The sequence below is a fragment of the Astyanax mexicanus genome, chromosome 6 (assembly GCF_023375975.1).
Source record: "Astyanax mexicanus isolate ESR-SI-001 chromosome 6, AstMex3_surface, whole genome shotgun sequence".
NCBI classification, from domain to species: domain Eukaryota; kingdom Metazoa; phylum Chordata; class Actinopteri; order Characiformes; family Acestrorhamphidae; genus Astyanax; species Astyanax mexicanus.
In genome coordinates, this window is record NC_064413.1 from 32,901,587 (window position 1) to 32,925,388 (window position 23,802).

At 37.4% G+C, this 23,802-nt stretch overlaps 1 protein-coding gene across 1 annotated transcript in view; it reads right to left on the reverse strand.

Annotated features, from left to right (window-relative positions):
* ptprub (protein tyrosine phosphatase receptor type Ub) overlaps nucleotides 1-23,802 on the reverse strand; it is a 595,528-nt gene that overhangs the window by 283,355 nt on the left and 288,371 nt on the right. The window lies entirely within an intron of this gene.

The window sequence follows — 23,802 nt, forward strand, 5'->3', positions numbered from 1 at the left end:
TTTTCGTCCTTTGTCATTTTGAAAGCCTTTCTTTTTCTATTGCCTCTTTATCTGGCGTTTCTCAAATATTCCCCTCCATCACGCAGTACATCCCTGACAAAGGAGCAAATATGCTTATTAAAATGAACTGCCTAAAGAATTGTTAGATACAGGCCTGTTATTATTAATGTGTGTAGAAAATCTGTGGCATCTGAATTCTGTAAAAGCAGACAGCATTGAACAGCTCAGAATTCAACGGTATCTACGTCATGAAACCAACCTGATAAATATGATAATCACAAAGAGGAGTGTATTTATAATAACATTGTTGTTTTATTCTATAAACTAAGGACAACATTTCTCCCAAATTCCAAATAAAAATATTGTCATTTAGATAATTTATTTGCAGAAAATGAGAAATGGCTGAAATAACAAAAAGATGCAGAGATTTCAGTCCTCAAATAATGCAAATACAACAAGTTCATATTCATTGAGTTTTAAGAGTTCAGAAATCAATATTTGGTGGAATAACCCTGGTTTCTAATCACAGTTTTCATGCATCTTGGCATGTTCTCCTCCACTAGTCTTACACATTGCTTTTGGATAACTTTATGCCACTCCTGGTGCAAAAATTCAAGCATTTAAGCTTGATTTGGTGGCTTGTGATCATCCATCTATATAGTATGGTGCGAAAAAACAAGCTTTTTTCTAATGGTATTTAAGCATTGAAGTAAATCTGCTGGTCAGTACATGTAGCACTGTTAAATCTGCCCTGTGCTTGTTGTGCTCTAGCAAGCAAAGAGTGACTGAAGAGTGATACATTAGGCACCAGTTTCTGTGTGTGTAATAGAATATTCCAGGAGGAATATTTATGCAAAATACAGACTCTTTCTTGTTTCAGATAACTGCCACAGAGTGCCACAGGGCTGCATACTGTAGCCCGCTGCTGAACCTCTGTGTTCATTATTTACCCCTACTTACAGCCATGCGTCTTTGGGAATAAAAGCACAGTGAGTCATTACGTGGGATTTATTCAATATTTCCCAAGATTCTGTGATCCTCTATTTTTTTCAGGCTTGTCTCAGCTGGAGGCATTATTTTGTGTTTGTGCTGCTTAGCATTCCAAGCAAACAAATCACCCGCATGAAACTAAACATCACACCTTTATTTGTCGTGTCTGCCTGCAAAAGCTGAAATGTGTTGATTCGCACAGGAAGAACTACTGGCAGGGATTTCAGAATCGGAGCAATGCAAACTTTATCAACAGAAAACAGAACATCAACTTACAAATGTTCTTTCACTTTTTTTCTGTACAGGTGCTTTAAAATGGGTGTAAATAGCATGTTGATAAGAACCCTTATGAAAGGGGTTTTATGATAGCTATTATAAGCTTATGCTTATATGCTACTGCTAAGAAGCTTCAAGTCTCAAGTCTCAGGATTGTTAAACTTGATCTTGATTAACTGATGTACAGTAAGTGTATTTGCTTTGTTGCTTGTTTGTAAGAGTAACTCAGTGGTTCATGTTTATCATAGGCCTGTCAGGAGTACTAGCCTGGACTGTCCAGAAACTGATAAGCAAAGCCCATTGCAAATGAAGGTGCCAAGTTAACGCTCTTTGTTGCAGTGCCAGTGAACTACTTTTGGGTTCCAAAATAGTTTTTAATTGATCAGTCTTAAAAAAAAAAAGATAAACAACTGTAATGAAGGGAAGCATGTTGAAGGGAATGATTTGTAGAATGTTCCATGTGACTTCTTAGGGCAAATCTGAGGCCATGCATTATCCAATTTATTTTAACAGTCAGGGGGTTACTTCTTAATTATTGTTCTCAGAACTTGATTAGCAAATCAGGGCTTTGGCATTACCAACTGTAATTAGATGGTTATTAATTGTAAATTGTTGATCTTGACCTTGCACATTTTAGGTTATGAAGAATTAACAGCATTAAGATTTGCTGGAAATATTAAGTATGATGTTTGGTTACCTACAGAGGTTGTGTTACTGCCTCCTAATTAAAATCACAAAATGTGTGATTTGGTCCAAACCTTTGCATTGTCTTTGAAGTCATTGTTTGAGCCAGCCATCTATTAGACTATTATGTTTATTAATCCAATAATATCTATAGATTTAATTCAAGTTCAGTGTTTAATTAAAGAAAGCACAGCAACAATTGACACATAAAGTAAAATATTTTATGTTTTTTTTTCTTTTTACATATTTCTCAATAATATTTTGTATATGAATCATATACTACTTTGTAACCTATTTGAACTTGAATTAAGACCTTATTTTTATTTGTATCATGTTATTATACAACCCCATTTCAAAAAGACTGTGATTCTGTGTAAAATGTAAATACATATAAATAAAAAAAATGCAATGATTTGCAAATATTATACTCATGTATTATTTACAATAAAAATATAGAACATATTAAATATTGTAGATATATCAGATATCGAGTAATAGCTTTTTACTAGAATCAGTAATTTACCATTTTTTAAATGAGGTAAAACCAAAGTTTTAAATGAGGTAATGCTTTTTTGAAATGGTAAAAAAAAAACGTTCAGTATATTTCATTGTGAATAAAATATGGGTCTATAAGACTTGCAGATCACTTAATTCTGTTCATCAAAGCATTGAATTTCTCGGCCTTTAATTAGTTTTAATATTTGGTTTGGGGTAGATTTATCATTAGGCATTTGTTTAGAATTCCTCTAACTTACTTATGGTGGAGTTCTGTTCCACCACTGAATTGCAGGCTGGAAAGTATTTTAATTATGCGTCTCTGAGCTGTTCCTAAACTTTCAAGTCTTCTTTAGGCAAATGAATTCCAAGTGCTTCACCGATGTATCACAAACACAGCCAGCACTTGCATAAGCCAAACAACCCTGCAACTACAGATACTCAGGACATGCCTTACTCAGCATTCATTTTTCTTCTCGACGCTACCTTAAGCCATAAATCCATACACACTGTGCCTCACACTCGCTCGCATGCATACACTTCCAGAACTCTAAAGATTCATGCACACTATTTTGACCCTGTGGTGTTAGGGTGTTAGTCATGTGGACTTGAGGAGGCATAATAAGAACAGTTCGAGTCATGGGTGAATGGGCTGTGAGCACGTAGGGCAGACTGGTCAGCTAAATCCAGCTGACAGGCTGACGTCTCTTTCAGTGTGGCTGAAGAGCAATCTTCCATGGCCTACAGCAACAGCAGTTCCTCCTTTAATGTAGTCGCAACCAAACTTCCACATAAATTTTCATATTTTTCCATTTTAAGTCGCCTTCTGGTCAAAAGGAAGCAATCCCTCATGCAGTCTCATGCCTGCATAAAATCCTGGAATGCACCAAGGTTAGGGGCAGCGGCAGAGTAGAGCGACTCGCGTGCTCCCATGTTCCATGACATTATTGGTCACTTGAGATGTCCAGTTTTGTTAAGCCGCGTTTTAATTCAGTCTGTCATAACATGTTAATACAAGAGAAAAAAAGCATACACTTTAATATCAAAATGTAGTAGCCTCAGGAAGTGGATTGAAATGGCCTTTGAATAAATGCCACTTATGTCAACCTCACAAAGCCTGAATTAACCCAGCAATATCTTAGCTGCTTTGATATTTGTTCTTTTTTTAACACTAACCTTTAAGTCACGTTAACGGTGCAGAAGGGAACTTTGACAGGTGGTGCTTTTACGAACTGCGGGCTATGGATTTATTTCCTGGCACATAGGGGTACACACAAGATGTACTCGCTCTGAGAGCATGGGGTTTATTTCTGACAGCAGGATGTGTGTGTGGTCTCATGCTTCCCCACTCTCATCAGTACTGTCATTAGAGCATTATGAGCAAGCCTCTGTTCTCATTCCAGAGGGAGAAGGAACTGAGCAGTGCTCTGTATTACCACTATAAATAAAGCTCAGTTCACTTTTATTGTGCCATATTCCCCAGGCTCCTCTATATAAGGAGCATTCCACCCCAAATCCATAATTTGCTGTCTGATTCCATACCAACTGATAAAGCATACTGTTTACACAGGTTTGAATTATCAACACTTTAATATTGTGTTATACAGAATAAAAGTACTTTGTTTGTGACTTTTAAGGTAAAGAAAATGCTCACACAATTGCTACATACTATATCCCTTTTTATCGCTCTGTTATTAAAGTCTTATTATAATCTGTTATTAAAGACAACATTATACATACCTTATAATAGGATGAATAGCATTTCCATCACTTCCATTATCCCAGGCTCAGCATGCTGCTACCTGCACAATGTAAATTTGATGAAAGGGGCAGGAAAACACTCACAAAAGATGCATAATGACAGTTTATATGTCTTAGCTTGTCCAGAAATGCATGTATGCATGCATGTAAAGTATGGCCTTTAGGCTATGTTTAGACTGCCAGGCCAAATCAGCTTTTTGACATATCTAGATTGTATTCAAATAGATTTTTGATAGGCTAGACACACAAAAACTACATGAAACCACTTTTAGAAGTGGTTTGAAATCCGATTGCAATCTAATTTGTACAGATGCATCTCAGTCTCAATGTTTTAAATGCTCAAATCCAATTTCAACATTTCTTTTGCATCACTCACACCGTGACAAAAGTCTACTTCAACAAATCCAGAGGGACAAAAGTCCAGGGGTCCAAGAAGACCACCAAAGATACCACAGCAACCCTTGTAGATTTGCTTGTATTGTGTCCGGACATGCTGATTTAAGAAACAGTCTGAATATACCATATAAAATTTATATTTGGCTGCAGAGGGAGCCCAGGAGCAAGAAAATGCCAGTGGTCACATTATACTACTTTAAGGAAAATCTAAAAAAAAAAAAAATAATAATAATAATAATAATTGGCACCTTTTTGAAAGAGTGTAAGAGGCCACTCTTCAGCCAGGCTTTTCATAACGGTGTAATGGTCTGCTGACTATCAGCAACATCCAATACCTTATCCCAGCCTGCTGAGTCATATAGCTAACACTTCACTGCTAGCTCATTTCTACCTACAAAGAACCCTGTGAGTGCAGTGTGAATATTTCAAAGCCGTAACATCACATATAAAAATAAGCATTTTATGTGCTCCAAAAGAGGTTTACTGCACATTACTGACCCAAAAGTGCTAAGAATTCCCATCTCTCCTTCTGTAAAACTCTCCCCCTTCTCTCTGTTTCTCCGTGTTTCTGAGGTGCGGTACTAGAGAGCACTCTTTCTGACGCATTACAGTCTAACTAGTTCTGTCATTTAATCCTCACTCATCAGCAGCAGGGTGCAGGCCACTGACTCAGGCCTTCAAGCCCTGATTTCCAGTGAGTCAGCGTACACATGGTGTGCTGATAACGCACAAAACGAAGCCTTAGATTGTACTGACCGGGTGAAATATAAGGTCCAGAAACACTGATGCAACAGTGACAGACGCTCCCTAAAGAGCATTGATGACCACACTACTATCCAGTTTTAAGACTTTCCATTTTGTGACAGATAACTATTTCTGAAGTAACCATTTCTAAAGACTCTTACTTTGTAGTTTTATCATTTACATACAATAAGAACAAAGTTGTAAACATAGTTAAATCTGTGTAACCTTGGCGTAGAGAGCTAGCTAGATAGATCATTCTGTTAACCTGTAAACAAAGGCTACAGATAGCTAGCTTCATTTTAATAGACTATCACATAATGCATCTGGGTAATTAACTAGCTAGCTAATTTCCCCAGCTACAGCATCTTTGTTGCTCTTATTTTTAAAGCAATCACATAAAAAATAATCATTTCAAAAGTACAGTGGCTTGCAAAAGTATTCATACCTCTTGAACTTTTCCACATTCTGTCATCTTAAAACACAAAGTTGAATGTATTTTATTGAGATTTTAAGCGATAGAAACGCAAACAAACGCAAAGTATTGCATAAGTTTGAAGTGGAAGGAAAATGACACATGTTTTTCAAAGGTTTTATCAAATAAAAATGTGAAAAGCGTGACGTGAAAAAATATTCATCCCCCCATATCACTACTTTGTAGAGCCATCATTCGCTGTAGTTACAACTGTAAGTGCTTTGGGGTTTGTCTCTACCAGCTTTGCGCATCTAGAGACTGAGATTTTTGCTCATTCTTCTTTAGAAAACAGCTCAAGCTCAGCCAGGTTGGATGGAGAACATCTCCACAGAAGCTCAGTGGTATTTAGGTCTGGACTTTGACTGGATCATTCTAACACATGAATATTTTTTTTAATTTAAACCATTCCACTGTAGCTCTGGCTGTAGGTTTAGAGTCATTGTCTTGAATCTCCTTCACAGTCTCAAGTCTTTTGCAGCTTCCACCAGGTTTCCTTTTAGGATTGCCCTGTATTTAGCCCCACCCATATTTTCATCATCTCTGACCAGCTTCCCTGTCCCTGCTGAAGAAAAGCATTCCCACAGCATGATGCTGCCACCGCCATGTTTCACTTTGGGGATGGTGTGTTCAGGATGCTGAGCAGTGTTACTTTTCAGCCACACAAAGCGCTTTGTATTTAGGCCAAAAAGGGCAAAACGTTGGTCTCATTTGACCACAGCAGCTTCTTCCATACTTATGTCTTTCTTTTAACAGTGACTTTTTTCTTGCCACTCTTCCATAAAGGCCATATTTGTGGAGTGCATGATTTATAGTTGTCCTGTCGACAGATTTTCCCACCTGAGCTGTGGATTTCTGCAGCTCTTCCAGTGATTAATAGTGATTACATTATTATTAGCACTCTCAAAAAAAAAATATTTTTCCTCCACAGGCCTTGGAGAGCTCGCACTTTTAGTGTATTGCATTTCACACCTCCAACTCGACTTATGTGCTCTATACCCTAAAATAGTTTTCTACCATCGAAGCATTTTTTACAGAGAGTGAGAGAGTGAGAGAGTGAGAGAGTGAGAGAGTGAGTGAGAGAGAGAGAGAGAGAGAGAGAGAGAGAGAGAGAGAGAGAGAGAGAGAGAGAGAGAGAGAGAGAAAGAAAAGCTTCTGTTCAGCATTTTAATGGAATCTGGAATATACTCATATGAATGTTTCTAATGAAAACAAAGTTCACATAACAGAATTAATTCTTATCTGCATACAGTAATGCTTACTCGGGATTGCCTGTAATATTTGACTATTAATTTATTCTGCCATCGTAAGATTCTTGCACTGTGTAGTATTCCGATATTTCAGTCTGCCAGAGTTAGACACACGCACAGCCAGATCCACTGCATATGTAGAAACTAAATTTGAACTCATTAGTAGAGAGCCAGCACAGACCAGATATTATTCTAATACTGATGATGCTCTTTAGTATTAGACTATGAGCTCTACTGCAAGAGGAATGAAGAGGAAAGCAATACTGCCTTACAACTTTTCACTTCATTATCTCTTCTTGTGCTGGTAAACTGGTCTGTTTCTCATTAAACTCTTGTACTAATGGCTGCTGGTAAATGAGTAAATGTTCAAAAATAAATAGCAGCATTAAAAACATTTTTTATTATGACAAATTAGGTGAATAAGATCAAACCATGATGTTTATATACTTTCCCTCTTCAGTTAAATAGCTGATTGGAAGTGCTTTGTTGTCATTATGCTAATAATAATTCATGCACCTCTTTTTGTTCTATTTTTTTTCCTATTCATTTTTTATGTGCAGTTATAATGACTGTAAAAGGAGGCTCACAAGAGAGCATGAGTTTACATTCTGCAGCTTAAAGACTTTTATTTTATTTTTTATTTGATTTAAATGACTGTTATTTCTGTCACTTGTTTGTAGTATGTTTATAATGTATGACTTGCACATAATAAATGTCTATGAATTGTTCTCCCTGTGTGTGTGGGTTAGAGCATCCTTGCCTCAACAATCCACTACTGTCATCAAAGTAGTGTTTGGCAGCAAATTTGAAAGTGATGACCTGGCATTTAGTTTTTAATGAGTGCATTAAAATGCATTCCTCCCTCTGATGTTCTAATAAATGCAAAAAAATTCATTTTTACAAATAGCTTTATAGCACAATGCAATTTTTCAGGTTTCCAAACAACCATTCTTGACAATGCTGAAATATTCGGTGAGTGAAACTGCCGAAAAATTATTTTGTAGTTCTAGTTTTCTAGATTTTGTAATAACTATTCCAAAATCTTAAGGCCACAGCATGCTTTGCATATATGCTTAAATGTCAAAGTTATGGGATAGTACCAAAAGTGTGTAAATTAGTCATGAAGAGTTACATCAGGTGATGGCTTGGGAATATCCATGTCTGTATTAGTTATGAGGTGTATTCTAGTGAGTGAGTTTGAACACTGGCCAGTGTGCTCGTGGCAAGGCAATGTGAATTATCAGAGTTGGAGCGAAGCCTGATAGAGTCTATGTGAACAGATAAAAAATTCTGGCAGAAATCACAACCACGTTCAATGCAGAAAGCCTGACACACACATCCCACAGGTCAGCAACAGTATTTTTAAACATCAATGGACATGGCAAAAGTCATGGGACATTATATTAGTTCCTGTCACATGACATGTGTAGCATTGCTGCTTTCTCTCTTACCAGCACAAGAATGTCCTGTTTGATTTTAACTCATTTCAAATTTTGTACAATAAGATCAGAAACATTTCTGTTTTTAACCAAGAATATAAAGAATAGTAAAACAAAAAAAATAGGAACTATTGTTTTCATAGTTAGTTCAGCCTGATGCCTACATGTCATCACACAGTAACCCTACCATATTTGGATATATAGGATATAAGTGGTCATATAAACAGCTTACTATGCTTTCTGTAGACATGATTAAGGCCTAGAAATTTAATTGTGAAATCTGATAGAGCTGGAGTTTAGCTCTATAATTTAGTTTATCAGCGCATGCAATATCATATACACCTACTGTAAACTCCATCTTTGCAGTGGCATAGAAGAAGCTGTAATAAAGGCAACGGTATGCACTATTAGAAGCCATCTGTGAGATTATTGGTTGGTTGAAAAAAGTAGAAAACCAATTATTGTTTGATTTACATGAAGCCAGATATTTCCATTATTGGATTACTCAAGTACATGTAAACACATTGGATTAATAACAAAATCTGATTTTCTGTTATCGGATTATTAAGGACTGTAAGTGTTATACTGCCTCTAATGTTTATGTTCATATTACATCTTGCAGACAGTGTTTAGTACAGCACATAGTCTTACAATAAAAAGCAAATATTGGAAATCATGCATTTATTTATGCGATTTAATATGCAGAAATTTGAACGTATATAAAAAATTATATATTGCTTTTTTACTACAATTAAAACCCATGTCAGCTAACAGATACCTCACCTGGCTTGTATTCCACAGAGCAATAGGTAGAGAGGAAATGCGGTGGCATCACCAGAGATCAAATTGATGGTCTCCCTACGGTTGGGTCAACAATTAGATGGTTGCTTTGGACTCGGAAGGGCCAAAGATAAGGTTCAAATAACTAAATGAAGATGATTTGTTTTTATTATCTATTTTGATTACAGTATGGATTGTGATTGATGCTACAAATTAGCACAAAAAAATATCACTAAGTTTTAGTGATAGATAATGTAAAAAAAAATATTTCAGTATAAATTTTAGCATTTCCATTTATCATGAAATAATGAAAAAAAAAACACTAAGAAGGACTGTCAGATTTAAATCATGTAAAAAAGGTCAAAAGCAAAAATGCGTTCATCAAACCACCATACAATTACCTACTCTCAAGAGGTTGTTTAGTTAATGACAGTTCTTAACAGTTAATGACATGTTCAGACTAAAAACCCAATCTTGCATCTCCGATGGAAGAAAGTGTACGAGAGATAAGGCTTTCTCCAGGAACAGTGAAGCAGTAGCATTTAACTGAAGGAAGTGGGAGGTGTACAGTAAATACATGATTGGCACAACCAATACTTAGTAGAGCACTTTAGCGTGATGACCTGTATTTCCGAGCTTGTTCTCTGTAGCTTCTCGCCCCACAGTTCCATGGCTACGGCTAATCACCTGCTTTCAGCACAAATATATGTAGTAGAACAGTTGTTCTAGTAGAATACGCTGCGCTATTTCGCTATTCTCGCTCTTCATTAGTTATGTCGAGTACACTCTCAAGCATTAATGGAGCGCTTTCCATCAGCAGTCAGAGATCGTAGAGGAGGCTTCTCTTCCATGTGCTCTTCACATCATTTACACTGGCAGACTCAATCTCTCGAACAGCTTTCAGCACACAAGTGTTCCTCTCAAAAACTCTCCTCATCCTCCTCCTCTTCTCTTCTCCCCGGCTCTCCCCTTATGTCTGTACTCTGTCAAGCGAGCCACTTTATCGGCCACTGCATCAGCCATAGACCTTGGAGAGCCCTTTAGGCAGGTTATGAGCCAGAAAATGTCTTCATTCTCTTGTGCAATAACACAGAATTGCTGCTATTTGCGTTAAATTCTGCCGGGCCATATGACAATCACTGAAAATGATGACTTTACTTTAGATTCTGCTTGTTGATGTCAGCAGGATCCTCTGTAGGCCTTCATATACACGATATATGTACGATTTGATGGAACAGTTTATAAGGGATTATCTGAAGAAAAAAAAAAAAAGATTATTCTAAATGATTCAGTGCTCTGCCGGTGATGCACAAGCCAGTTATTGACAGAGAAAAGAAAATAATACTCCATCATCTGACCTCATGCAGAATAAATAGGAGTTTATTTTAACAGCCCTTACTCTGCTGCATGTAAGGCTCTTGTTCAAGGCACATTGACCAGCATTATTTTGGACTCGAGATTTATAGGCAACTTCAAGGCAGAGAATTTAATTTCCTCCTTCCCAGGAGCAGAAATGCCCGTGTGCGACATTTATGTGGGAAGTGACAGAAAGCCGTGTCACAGTGAAAATGTGCATGTCAGCTCATATCTGCTCTCCCATATCTCAACAACTGTTCTATGTCAATCAAATCTGAGCCACCCAGTTACACAAGCCATATTGGTTTGAAGTGTGTGAATTTAGTTTGGATATGGGTTTTACAGAATACTGCATAGCTTAGGTTTCCATTTCATCAAATACTAATCTATCAAGACCCTCTCACTGGGTACATGCTTGTGACAAAGAATGCATTTATTAAGAATGTTATGTATATTATATATTTTGATGTGTAAACAGTGAATGTGTGACTTTGGTTGGAGTGGAAAATGCTATTTTGTCACTGAACAAGCCCATTGACAACACAGCTATTTTGCCATTTCCATTTATGCAGGAACACACTTTTATTGGCTGGTTTAAGGCACCGATGTCAGCTCACAGAAGCAGCATCACTAAAACTCTGTAATTATTGCATCTTGAGTCTTAGCAAATACTGTTGCGTTCTTCCCTCTGGTTTCTTTTAGTATTAAGTGCTGTTAACAAGCTGAGGAAATTGTGGATGGGTTAGATTTTAGCCTTGCCTCCACTCACTTCTCCTGGCTTGGCTTTCTTGTGGGTTAGGATACTGGTAAAAAAAAAAAAGCCAGTGCTTTACCAATTGATGTGTGTTTAGCTAAAATTTGGTTGTCAGCTGTGGTTGTTCAGAAATGTAGACAGACCACCTATTCTGCAAAAACATTACCACATATTGATAGAGGTTCCTTTATGTGTGCAAATAACATTGAATAACCCAGAAATCACGACATTATGTCCATCAGCATATATTGAGCTATATTGCACACATTTTTTGTGAGTAATTAAACTAGACAGAGTAAGTAAGTGAGTGATGGATGATGCGACGTGACACAGAACATTATGGTTGGTCTCTTTGTGTGCTCAGTAGAGCAGTAGATCAGTTAGCTCTGTGAGTAAGATTTACATTCTGATTTTGTGGCTTGGTTCTACCTACCTGAAATAAGTTTTTGCATCCCCCTTGCTTTTGCTTTGTCACAAGGAAAGTTTTAACTCTTGTTCTATGAATAGAGGCACAGGAAATTCTGGGGTTCTGGTTCACATAGCAGCCTTTATTCTCATAACTATAAGATTTACTGTATGTGATGTTGATCTCCCATATCAACAATGTGATATTCTCCCAAAGTCTCCATCTTTGACAATGGCCTTTAATAGAAAATTAATACTAAAAATACATTCAATTAAATAAATATAAAATCAACTATTACAAAACATTTTTACAGCTCTGTTTTGTAATGCCATATTGTCTTTTCTTTTGAGAGAAAAAAACAACAGTGCTTAAGGTTTAAAGTATGGCAGATGCATGTTCAAATATATGGCTTGACATTCTAAGGCCACTTTGAAGTAAGCTGAGAATAGGAAAATAAAAGTTTCATTTTTAAAGTCACAAAGACATGAGATGAGACCTCAATTCAAATAGGTTTTGTTCTTTAGCTGGTGGTTACTTTCAGTAATCTCACAGATAAACCTCCAATTTAAAGTTGGGGATTAAAAGTGCTTCATATCTCCTCACTTTAGTAATTGTAATGCTAACAGTCTTGACCAGGCTGGGAGAATTTTCATTAGTAACAGCTGATATTGATCTCATTCTCTTGTTATTGTTAACAGCTCACGCTGATGACACGTTGGATAAGCACAAATTAAACTCATGAAACCTAATATTGAGGCTAATAATAGCTGATAACCCTTCATGACATTCAATTTTTTATTGTCCGCTTAATTTGCCATTTATCATGTTTGGCCTCACATGGTAGAGTGGTTAGCAAATTTCACTGAATTCTACTTTTTATAAAAACTAAATAAACTATGATTTAAAGTTTGCCTGCATATTCTAAATGCTGTGACTGGTTGATACATCCTTTCACTCAGCATGCCAGTTAGACGCCTGATTGCTATTCAAAAGTAATCTAAAACAAATTCTTTCAGGAAAGGATTTTCAATGAATGTTTTCTTTCTGATGCCTCTCTCACTAAAATGGCTCGTGTCAATCACTTTTCAATAAACTGCACCCCTGCAGAACAGTTGCCATAGCTTATGGATATGGGCTGCAATGTATGTAATATTTTTTGATTAGTTTACTTGCTTGTATCATTTCTATTGAACTTTTGAGTTTCCCTAAAGGATTGTTGTTGTGCAAACTGTGTGATGTGCTTTTGAATTAAAAAAAAAGGAAGTAGTAAAATGACAACTGCTGTGAGATCCCCTGTGCAGCAGCATAACCCGTATGTGTGTCTTTCCTAATGAAACGTAATACAAAATAAGGTTTATGTTTTATCATAGGGTGCTAATATAAAGCTGAAGCAATACGAGCCTAATGAAATGAGATGGAGATAATGCCAGTGGTTTAGGTAAAGCCCGTCTCACAGAGATGCTCGCTTTGTGAGAGCGCTGTCAGGGGAGAACACAAAGCACTCAAATAAAATCCAGCTCATTTCCTGCACTGACAGTCCTGAGCTGTTCCCTCCACTCCTCAAAATTAATGGTCTAGAATCAGATTCTCTCCGTCCAATACAACATCATCAATAACAACGAATGCTTATGTAACACTGACTTGTGTATTCAATCATAATGCCTTTAAAAAAATACAGTAGGAAGAAAGAATACAAAAATGATGAACCAGGAGACGCTTGTCTGATTGATCTATATGATTTAAAACATTATGGGTTTTATGGGGATTGTAGCGCATCTTATTTTTTCTTTCTCAGCTCATGAAATAAATAAGGTTTCCTACATTACTTATGTAAATTGCAATTATTGATATCAGATGGCTACTATACTATAAAATCAGCACTTTTTTCAGGATATTAGTCATCTGACCTCTTATTTCTCTGACCACGTAGAAGAGATTACATGTGTACAAAGATGAAATACAGTACATTAACACCAGGGAAAGTATGTGTACAGCAGGGGTGCCAAATCTTATCTGCAAACAGCAGGTGTACTCCAGCCTGTTTGAAGATAAGATTTAAAGACCCCTAAAATACAGGGTGAGGTAGTGATTCCAGTGGAATTAGCCTCAAAGTAAGAGTTCCAATGTTATGTGCTTGCTTTTTTTTGTATGTGTGTGTCTCTCTCTTTTTAGCTCTTCCTCCACATAGGCCTGATGACTCTACCTGACCATAGGGAGGCCTGACTGCAGTATTGAGTAAGGAGTTTAAATGCAGAATTCAAGATGGCTGCTAGAGGGAGGGCTGTTGTAACTATGTGTTGTGTGTGTTTTTTTCTCAGTTTAAGTTTTTTTTTTCATGTTAGAGTTACTCAGTTTGGGTATTTGGTCAGCATGTTCACTTAGTTTGTTTTAATAAGTTCAAACTCTTTGTTTTTGGGATGTGATTTGGTTTTAATGTGTATGACCCATACCTTTTTATAAGAGATTTGTTTGTGCTACCTTGGGTTTTCAGACGGGTAAGAAATGTGCACCTCTAGTTTCATTTTACACCATGTAGGTCTTTACTCTGTTTAGTCTCCCTAGATTACTCTGGATAGTCTCCCTAGGCCAGGCTCTACCTAATGTGTTTTGGTTATTGGCTAGGGAAGTGTAGTATAGTTAGCTTTTTGTTTAGGTTATTTTGTTGTTAGCTATTTTGCTACTTAGAGTAGGGAAGTGCATTGTGCTTTGTTGTGTTCCTTTTCATTGGTGTTTTCCAGTTTGATTCTTAGTCTGCTACTTGTGAACATTGTGCTTGTGAGCATGTTTTAGAATGTGTGACTTTTGTGTAAGTTTTTAATAGCTTGATTATAAATAAAGCTCTGTTGCCATTTCCTCATGCCCAGTACCTGATTTAATGTTTATGCCATGTTATTGATCCCACCACCCCTAGGAAAAAATGGGATTGTAAAAAAAAAAAAAAAATAGAATTTCCCCTGTACCACAAATGGGTCCCAATAACCAATACATTCATAGTTGTGTTCATAATTTCAAAGCTGTTATGCAAACATTTACCTGATAATTACATTATTCTTTACAAAAGTTCCTGTGTGTGGTTTCTGACACCGTACACAATTCAGGATTAATAATAGATAAGACATTGTTAATGTCATCCCCAGAAGCTGATGTCTTAACATGTTCTCATGTATTACTGTACTAAATAAAGCAATGCCTTAGATTTCCAGAAGGAATGGCACAAGTAAGACAAGTTTACACAAAATACAAGCCGATTCTCAACCTGCAGTCTCATTTATGTGCTTGCGAAAGGTTATCAATCATAGCCCAAGTACTGTTCAATTTAAAAGTCCACTTTAGCCAAGTCCAAATGCCTGCATGTATTTTTGCTCTGCCTGTGTAATCAAAGATGCATTGGAAAGTAGTGACATTTGTGGACTTGGAATAGCCAAATATCCCAGAATGCATTTCACACCAATCTCAGCAGAATAATGGCAGAGGTGAATCATATAATTTAAAAAATGCCACTGTTGCTGTCTCATGAAATGAAATTTAGTTGTTTAGATAGATTGTTAAGTACAGGTGCATTAAAAAAATTAAAGTTATTTTATTTTTATAATTCAGATAAAATGTGAATCTTGTATATTATATAGAAGTGTGTTTATTAATGTTATTGTTTATGATTTACAGCCAATGAAAACCCAAAAGTCAGTAACTCATAAAATTAGAAAATTATACTAGACCAGTTGGTACTTTTGACAGTTTAGGCCGTGTGCCTAATCCTGCTGGAAAATGAAATCTGCATTTCTATAAAAGTTGTTAGCAGAGGGAAGCATGAAGTGCTGTAAGATTTTCTGGGAAAACAAAACACTGCACTGACTTTGGACTTGATAAACCACAGTGGACAAACACCAGCAGAATCTTCACATTAGACCTCAAGCAGCTTGGACTGTGTGTGTCTCTCCACTCTTCTTCCAGACTCTGGTCAGTTGATTTACAAATGAAATGCAAAATTAACTGATGATCAGTGATGCTTTGGAGAGTCTTGTCTTCTGCTGGTTTTGGTCCACTGCGTTTATAATTAAGTCCAAAGTCTGCTGACAACTTTTACAGAGATAAAAACAAGATTTTTTTTTCTTCTAGAATATAGCACCTGATAAGTTAAGCCCTATTAATAGAGTGACGTGGTGCCTCCATGGGTTACATTCATGAGATTTGGCCACGAATTACTTTGTCTCCAGTTCACTGGTTGTATGTCCTTGGAACAGTTGGAACCTGCCTACCAAAAACATCCCACTCCATAAGACCTGCTGCTTACAGATTCTCTGATCCAGTTGTCTAACCATTATAGTTTGGCCCTTGTTTATTGTGGCTCAGATTCTTATGCTTGCCCTTTTTCCTGCTTCCAGCAAATCAACTTCAAGAACTGACTGTTCACTTACTACCAAAAACCCCACCCTTGACAGATGCCATTGTAATGAGATAAATACATATTATTCCCATAAACTTTAAACATACAGTAAATACCCCAGTGTAACAGTATCATTTTCTTACTACTTACCTTTTCAGTTTTTTCAGATGCTTGGCGTGCAATCAACTGTGTCTTATGCAGTTTCACACACAACTGTTCAGTCTTTGTAGGCCTTCAGCTCTATATCTGGAGTTCTGGCAAATGTGATACTGGCACAGGACATGGCACACTAGCTGAGTTTCAAATTAGAACCTGCACACAACATGTTATAACTGCCTACATTTACACCTCTGCCTGAGTGTAACTATTATAATCACTGTACGCTGTCGTCGCTCTTCCCTACGTACAGTGTAATTAGTAGTAAAACTCGTTTAGTTTTATGAGCTGCGTTGCCAGACGTAAATCTGTTTTCACAGCCTGGGGTCCATGTTCAAAAATTTCAAACAATATTCCCGAAGTTGCTTAAAGTGTTGAGGCTGCTGCCAAGTGCCAGATAACACCCAGAGTATAGTGTGTTATAATGAGCACAACAGTGGGAAGCTCTTATACATACAGTAGAAGAAGTGCAGTGCAGAAAGAATTGACACAGTTTGTTCCGTACCTTAGGCAGAATTGTTGCTTCTTTGCTTTAAAGTAGGGCATGGCATACGCTGACGAAATTAATTTTTAATCTTTTCCTGGCGTTTATAGTTTCTCACATGTTTCTGCGGGGGCTGAGACTGTATGAGATTCTCTCTTCACATATCTTGTTTTTTTAAAAAAAAAAAGTTTTTTTCCTTTTTTTACTAGTGCACTTGTAAGTATTATGCAAAGAGAAGGAAAGATTAAAGAATCTCCCTACCAGGCATTTTTCTGCAGATTTAAGGCGAACAAGGGCTCCAACAGAGTCCCAACTGAACAGAGAAAAACTGCTTGCACATCAGACTTGCGAAACATACATCCAGTGTATTCTACAAACAGGAAGGTTATTTTAGTGATACGGGGGTGGGGGTGGGGAGGGGCAGCAATGCAAACAGACCCAAAGTACAAAGCACACAAGATGCATGTGCAAATGTGCATCAATATCTCATCAGCCCCCTGCAGCCTGAGCAGCACACGGAGGGTTAAGAGTGGGCAGAACTGAGAGACAGAGTGAAAGAGAGGGGGATCAGTGTGGTGAAAGAGGGAGCATTTAATGGTAACTCGTTTTGCCTCTGAGTCGGGTCATCACAGGCTGTGGAGGCAGCCGGGCCGGGCTGATTGGAGGGCGTCGGGCGGCGGAACTGACAGAGACGGATTTGGCGTGGCCTCACTGTGGAATTGCTTTTCCATTGCTAGTGAGCGGAGCAGGAAGCACCTAAAAGCAGCCCAATCTCTCACAGCCAGAACACAAAGCAGCGGAGGAGTCTCTTGGGCTAGGATGTGCCAAGAGGGAGAGAAAGAGAGAGAGAGAGAGAGAGAGGTGGGCAGAAAATAGGAGAGTTAGCCAAATAAATAAAGCGCAACTAAGAGCAAGCCTGGTATGAAGCGTCCCTCCAGTGACTTCCTGCTATTTCACATCTCACATCATGATGCTCACTATAGTCCAGTTCTACTGCATCCTCAGCATTTTACTCCACACTCAGTGGACTCAGTGCAAAAACGCAGTGTATTTTTGGGATGATTTCCATGGTGGAGGGCTGGTGATGTGATGACAAAGAGGCAAAGAGCCTGTAATTACCCAGGGCACATGGAGAGGGTAGTGAGAGGAGGTGTGATAGAGGACAGAACAGAAAGAGAAGGAGAGAGAGAGAGAGAGAGAGAGAGAGAGAGGGGGAGAGAGATAGATATGTGGGTGGACGTTTGTCTCCTCTCATTAAAAGATAGTCATGCTGTTAAGGAAAGCTTTACCAATTAACACTTTTTCCCAATATAACCGGCATGACAAATTCTGAATTTATCAACATACCCAGAATAATATGTGTGTAATATTTGTGTGTGTGTCCAGTATGCACGGGTCACGTCATCTCAGAGGTAGGGTGATCACAAAAGCTGGCAAACCAATGTCCCATTAAAATTCAGCACTCATAAGATGAGTGTAAAAATACACCATGCACAAAGCACTGCAGTTCAAGACATTGGTGCTGTTGCATTAACTCATAAGAGCCCAGACCCAGTTTTATCTATCGTCTTTAGATAATTAAAATGATAAACATACGTAATATGTATAGAAAAATGAGCTAGGTTTTCTCAATCAATAACCAAGCATGTTAATATTTTATAAATGATGTCGCATGTACACACATTCACAAACTGCCCTGTGATGCATCCAGGATATTTATTATGTCACTTAGGGGCTTTATGAGTTATAGGGATGGTCAAAGTGCTATAAGAAACTTTCCTCATTTTTTTTTCATTTTACTCAATTTCTAACCCAATTTTATACATTTATACACCACACTCAAATAAAAGATCAGCATATCATCTAAGTAACTTTGGTGGAGGGGCACAAGATGTCTTGTGAGAACTGTGTAACTGCATAAACCAAGTCAAATCAGTGTAAAGCCCTGTAATATTAATCTACTACTATTATTACTCAGTCCACATAATGTTTGTCATGTTCAGAACTCTATATCTCTATATTTATCTGCTTATGAGATGGTAGAGGTTCAAAGAACAGTTTGTATTTATTGCATGAAGCACAGAAGCGAAAAATACATTAAAAATAAGTACACAGTTAAGTGTTACAGGCCGCAGTGAAACCTAAAAATCAAATCCTATCTTAAAGCTTACCCACAGTTGTGTGTTAGAAGAGTACATTGTTATCTCTAGTAAAGAGAGAACACTGTACATGCACATTTTGACAGTGCCTTGCCCTGTGGCCCTAAGTGACAAAACCGGCTTCATCAGCACAGTGCACTTGGAGCATTTGCGTGTTATTCATATGCGTGTTTGGGCTTTTTTTCCCCAATTATCTTCTATAGTCCAACTCACAAAGACACGTGTCAGGTGAGGTGCACAACAGCATTCTTTTAATCATATCCATTTCAGCCGTGCTCATTTAGCCACATTAACATCAAAACCAGAGGCCACGGGCAGTCATGCAGAGGTAGACCAGCCTGAACTAAAGGTAGGCACTGCTGCACAATTGTCTAGAAAAATTACTCAAATGATGTCATTCTCATGGGACCATCCAAACTCTAGAGATAAACTTTAAGCTTCAGTTGAGTCTGTCCATGCATGATTGTATCATTAATATCCCATTAGAGCTGTGGAAATAGCAATTTAGCTATTTATACGATGCACAAAAAAATCAAATTAAGTAGCTCTCTCTCAATTCAACCAGCAGTCATTGTCTCATTTTCTGCAACAAATGCTGGCAACTGGTACCCTAACAGTAATCATCAAGCTTTTCAGCGTAACTTTCTCTGAAATGAAAGGACACAAAACATGGAGACAGCCCAGGGACACAGATGGTTGCTAAACTGTCTTGTGGATTTCATGGCATGTCTTCGCCACATTCCCAGTTCCACATGACGGACTGCTTAATTGACTCCAAGCTGCAAATCCTCCCTTCCTCTTTTGTTCAACTCCTTTTAATATGTGTTCTGGCGTTCCATGCCTCTCCCTCATCGTCTCTGGTCTTATTCTAATGCCACAGCTTAAGGATGGCTGCAGATGAATAAGCTGTCCTTTTTGAACCTCATAATGGCTGGACAAAATGCTATCCAAATAGCAGACTTGGGACCAGATCCGAAGACTACAGTACTTTCCAAACCTCTACAGCGTCTCTACCTCCTCTGCAATCATCTTTTGGGATTTATCTAAGGCCAGTTTAAGCCCAGTGATTTGAAACAACTGATCGGTCACCTGGTATGTGTTGTCTTAAAATACGTCAAAATAAAGACAAAAAACTGAATATTATTTCAAGAGAAGTAAACTTTTTTTTTTTCCAAATTTCTAGACAGTCCCACCAGGTATTTGTGATCATGGTGAAAATTCAGATTCAAACATTTTGACCAAATTATTTGTCAGGTCCATGGATTTTATCAAATTACTGCACTGAATTACTTTACTATACTGTATGTCAATCTGTGAAACATATTCACAATTAGGAATGCTAAGTTCCAGGAAATCATGAGCACTCAAAAAAAAAAACACATAACGATCGATGTGCTACTAATGGGGTGTACTATTTTTACTCAGTCCACCTACACTTAGACAGAGCATCTGATTTGTAATCTAAGCTGTCCACCGCTATCACAATTATCCCACATTAGCTGCTGCACATTTAAGCAAAGAGTCAGACTGCTAGATATTCTACCGGAAAGGAAAAACACTTCTTAGCTTTCAGTGGGAGTCAATAAAAACACTACTGCATTCAAAGTCATTTTAGGGCATTTCTATTGGTCCACTCATCAGCTGTAGGGTGTCCCAAATTTTTACATTTACCCAACAAGACTACATAAGTGTCCACTCTATGCACTTCATGCTCCACAGCTGTGACTTATGCAAGCGCATATGTTTCTTCTGAGTTTTGTGAGCATTGTCGCAGAGAATAAAATATTAGTGTGAGGATTACCTGAAAATAAAAGAGAATATAGAGAAAAGAGTTTTTTTAAACACACAATAATAATTATAATAAAAAAATAACATTAAATGTTTTACTCCAACAAACCTCCACTTTGTCCTACTTTAACACATTTAAACCTGGCACTCTCAAGAACTTGTGCACTATACTGTAGGTCCAAAGGTTGCTATATACCTGGGTGCACACTTAAAGGATATACAATATACAGAGTTTAGGGCACCATTTGTGACTAGGGGTCAGTCTTAAATTACGAGGGTTATTGCCCCTGTTCCACTTCAGTCCAGTGATGTTTACTGTATAAACGAATTGGAAAACTGAGAAAAAGAAACTCTTTATGTGTAAGTGGAATCTAGCCCTGGTCATTAAGTAAAGTTTAAGTAAAAATTTAAATATGTTTAATTGATATGAAATGTATCTTATCCTGCCTTTAAGTTCACATTGAAATATAGAAATAACGCAAATGCTTTTTTGTTTGCTTCTGAGGTCAAATATATCTACACTAACTACAAACGAAAACCAACAGAACAACATATGTATTTAATGTGCGTATAATCCATATGCGGATTGAAGTAAACCTTTAAAAAATAGATCACAGTAGATGTTAAACCTGCATGTTTATTTGACACGTCTGTAACTCGAAAACCCAGATTTCCCCACTGATAAACAGTGTTGGGAGTAACGGTTACTAACGCCGTTACTTTTTTTCAGTAACGAGTAATCTAACTAATTACTCTGACTGTAACTATAACGCCGTTACCATTTCCCACAACCCGTTACTGCACCTTACTTTAGCCGCTCAATTAACTTTTTTTTGTTTTAACTTCGCTTTGCCCTGGTTAACCCCTCCTCTTTCCGGTGAACTTGAGCTTCTGGCCGCTGTGCCTGTGGTTTGGCGTGGTGAAGTGAGGCACAATTGTGATGATTTGCTGCTCTAATCAATTCAGTGATTGCCGTGGACAGGCCAAGTTCCGAATTAAGGACGTTAAGCTCTTTTTAGCTGCTCCGGTTTTTGTGGTGCTGCTGCTTTCTCTTTTAGAGCTTAGATTCTCTGCCCGAACCCGACCTGACACGAGGACTGACCCGAAATCGGGCTCCTATTTTTATTTTATATAAAGCTCTTGTGTGATAATCACAATGTTGCTAAGTAACCAATTATTATTGTACACTAAAGCGAACGAAATAACGAAAACTGAAAGTGAAAAAAACATTTGTGTTAACTGAATCTAATAAAAACGGTAATTAAAAGGAAAAAACAGAACTAACTCGAACTGTATTTTGTGTTTATAAAACTAGATAGAAAACCGTCCTTTTGGTGTTTAATTTATTTATAAGCGCTGTTGTACAGCGGAGTTGTACAGCGGGCAGTGTTGTGCCGATTCTGTTTGCGAAGCGGAGTCGGATTCAGCAGGGAGTCGGATACGGCACAGCAGCAGCAGCGCGCGGCACCTCGTGGTCCGTGGCATTAGTTATTGTGTAAAGCGCTTGCGCTAGCCGCAAAATACGACAGACAACACTGAGAAATTGAGAAAACACAGAAACTGAGAAAACACAGAATTATGTATGGGATTACAATATGCGCGCGAGGCAGATGAAAGAGAAACAGGAGAACATTTACCTGTGAGTAGCTCATACCAGAAATCACTCTCACTCTCACTCTTGCTTCTATGTTACAGTGTTAATTAACATAATTCTGATCATATTTCGCTCATTCAATCAGCCCGAAAACAGCCAGTTTATGGGGTGGATCGGGTCAGGCTGATAATGACAGTTTATGGTTTGGGTTGGCTCGGGCTCGGGCAGAACGTGCACGGGCTGGGTCGGGTCGGATATTTTGGGCCCGATCTAACCTCTATTCTCTTTTGGTGAAGCTGTTTTTTTTTTATTTTGTTTGATTTTATCCCCAGATGGTGTTTTTCGTTTTTTCCGTTTTTTTTCAGTATTACACATTTTAGTAATTTTCTTTGGTTGTGTGGAGAATTTCGTTTTTTTTTTTTAATTCGTTAGATTATATTTTTGTCAACATTTTAGGTTTATTTTCGTTTGTTATTTTTCTAACAATAATAGTAATTACATCATTTATTTTCATTTGTTATTTTTTTTTTTTACGGGGCAAGTAATGCGATAGTTACTTTTACTGGTAACTAGTTACTTTTATAGTGGAGTAACTCCATTAGTAACTCAGTTACTTTTTTGGAGAAGTAACTAGTAACTAGTAACTAATTACTTTTAACGTGCCCAACACTGCTGATAAATAGAGTTTTTGGTGGTGTTCATGTGTACACATGTGCACCCATCTTGTAAATACAATATATCTGACACAGCGAAAGCAGTATTAGAGGAGCTCTACCGGGTTTAGTATACCCCTTGGGACTAGGGGTTAATCACGCTCTCGTGAAGGCAATTGCTCATGTTCCACTTTGGTCCAGTGAGGTTTTACAGATGCAAAAGGATGCTGAAACACCATTTATTTTTTCATAGTTAATGCACTGAAACAACTTTGATATCTGAAGTCAGAACACATTTTTTTGTGAACATCGTTTTATATTGATTAAACACTGATTTAATGTTATGGTTTATATTTATGGTTTGTATTACACTTTATTTACATTAAATGTATATATGTTTTGTATATTACTGGTGTTACATGTACTGTGGCCTTGCAGTGTAGAAAAGGATATTTAAATAATAAATAAAAATATTAATATTATTATTTGTGGGGAGCACCTTTCACCTGAAAGCATTGTAAACGTGAATTCAAAGCCCCAACCATTCAAAACCTTTAAATGAACATTGATTTAATATAGTTTTTTTTATTTTTTAAATAAAAGTTGTGTTAAGCTTTTTTTCATCATTAAAAGCTGTAATGCAAAGAAAATAGTGTTTACTCACATCTGTTCTTTGCTATCAACGTTACTGAATAAAAAAATCAAAATGGAGAAAATTAACTTGTTGTGAGATTTTTTTTTTAGTCTCTGCTCGTTGATTGGTTCTATTTCCTGTCAATCAAAT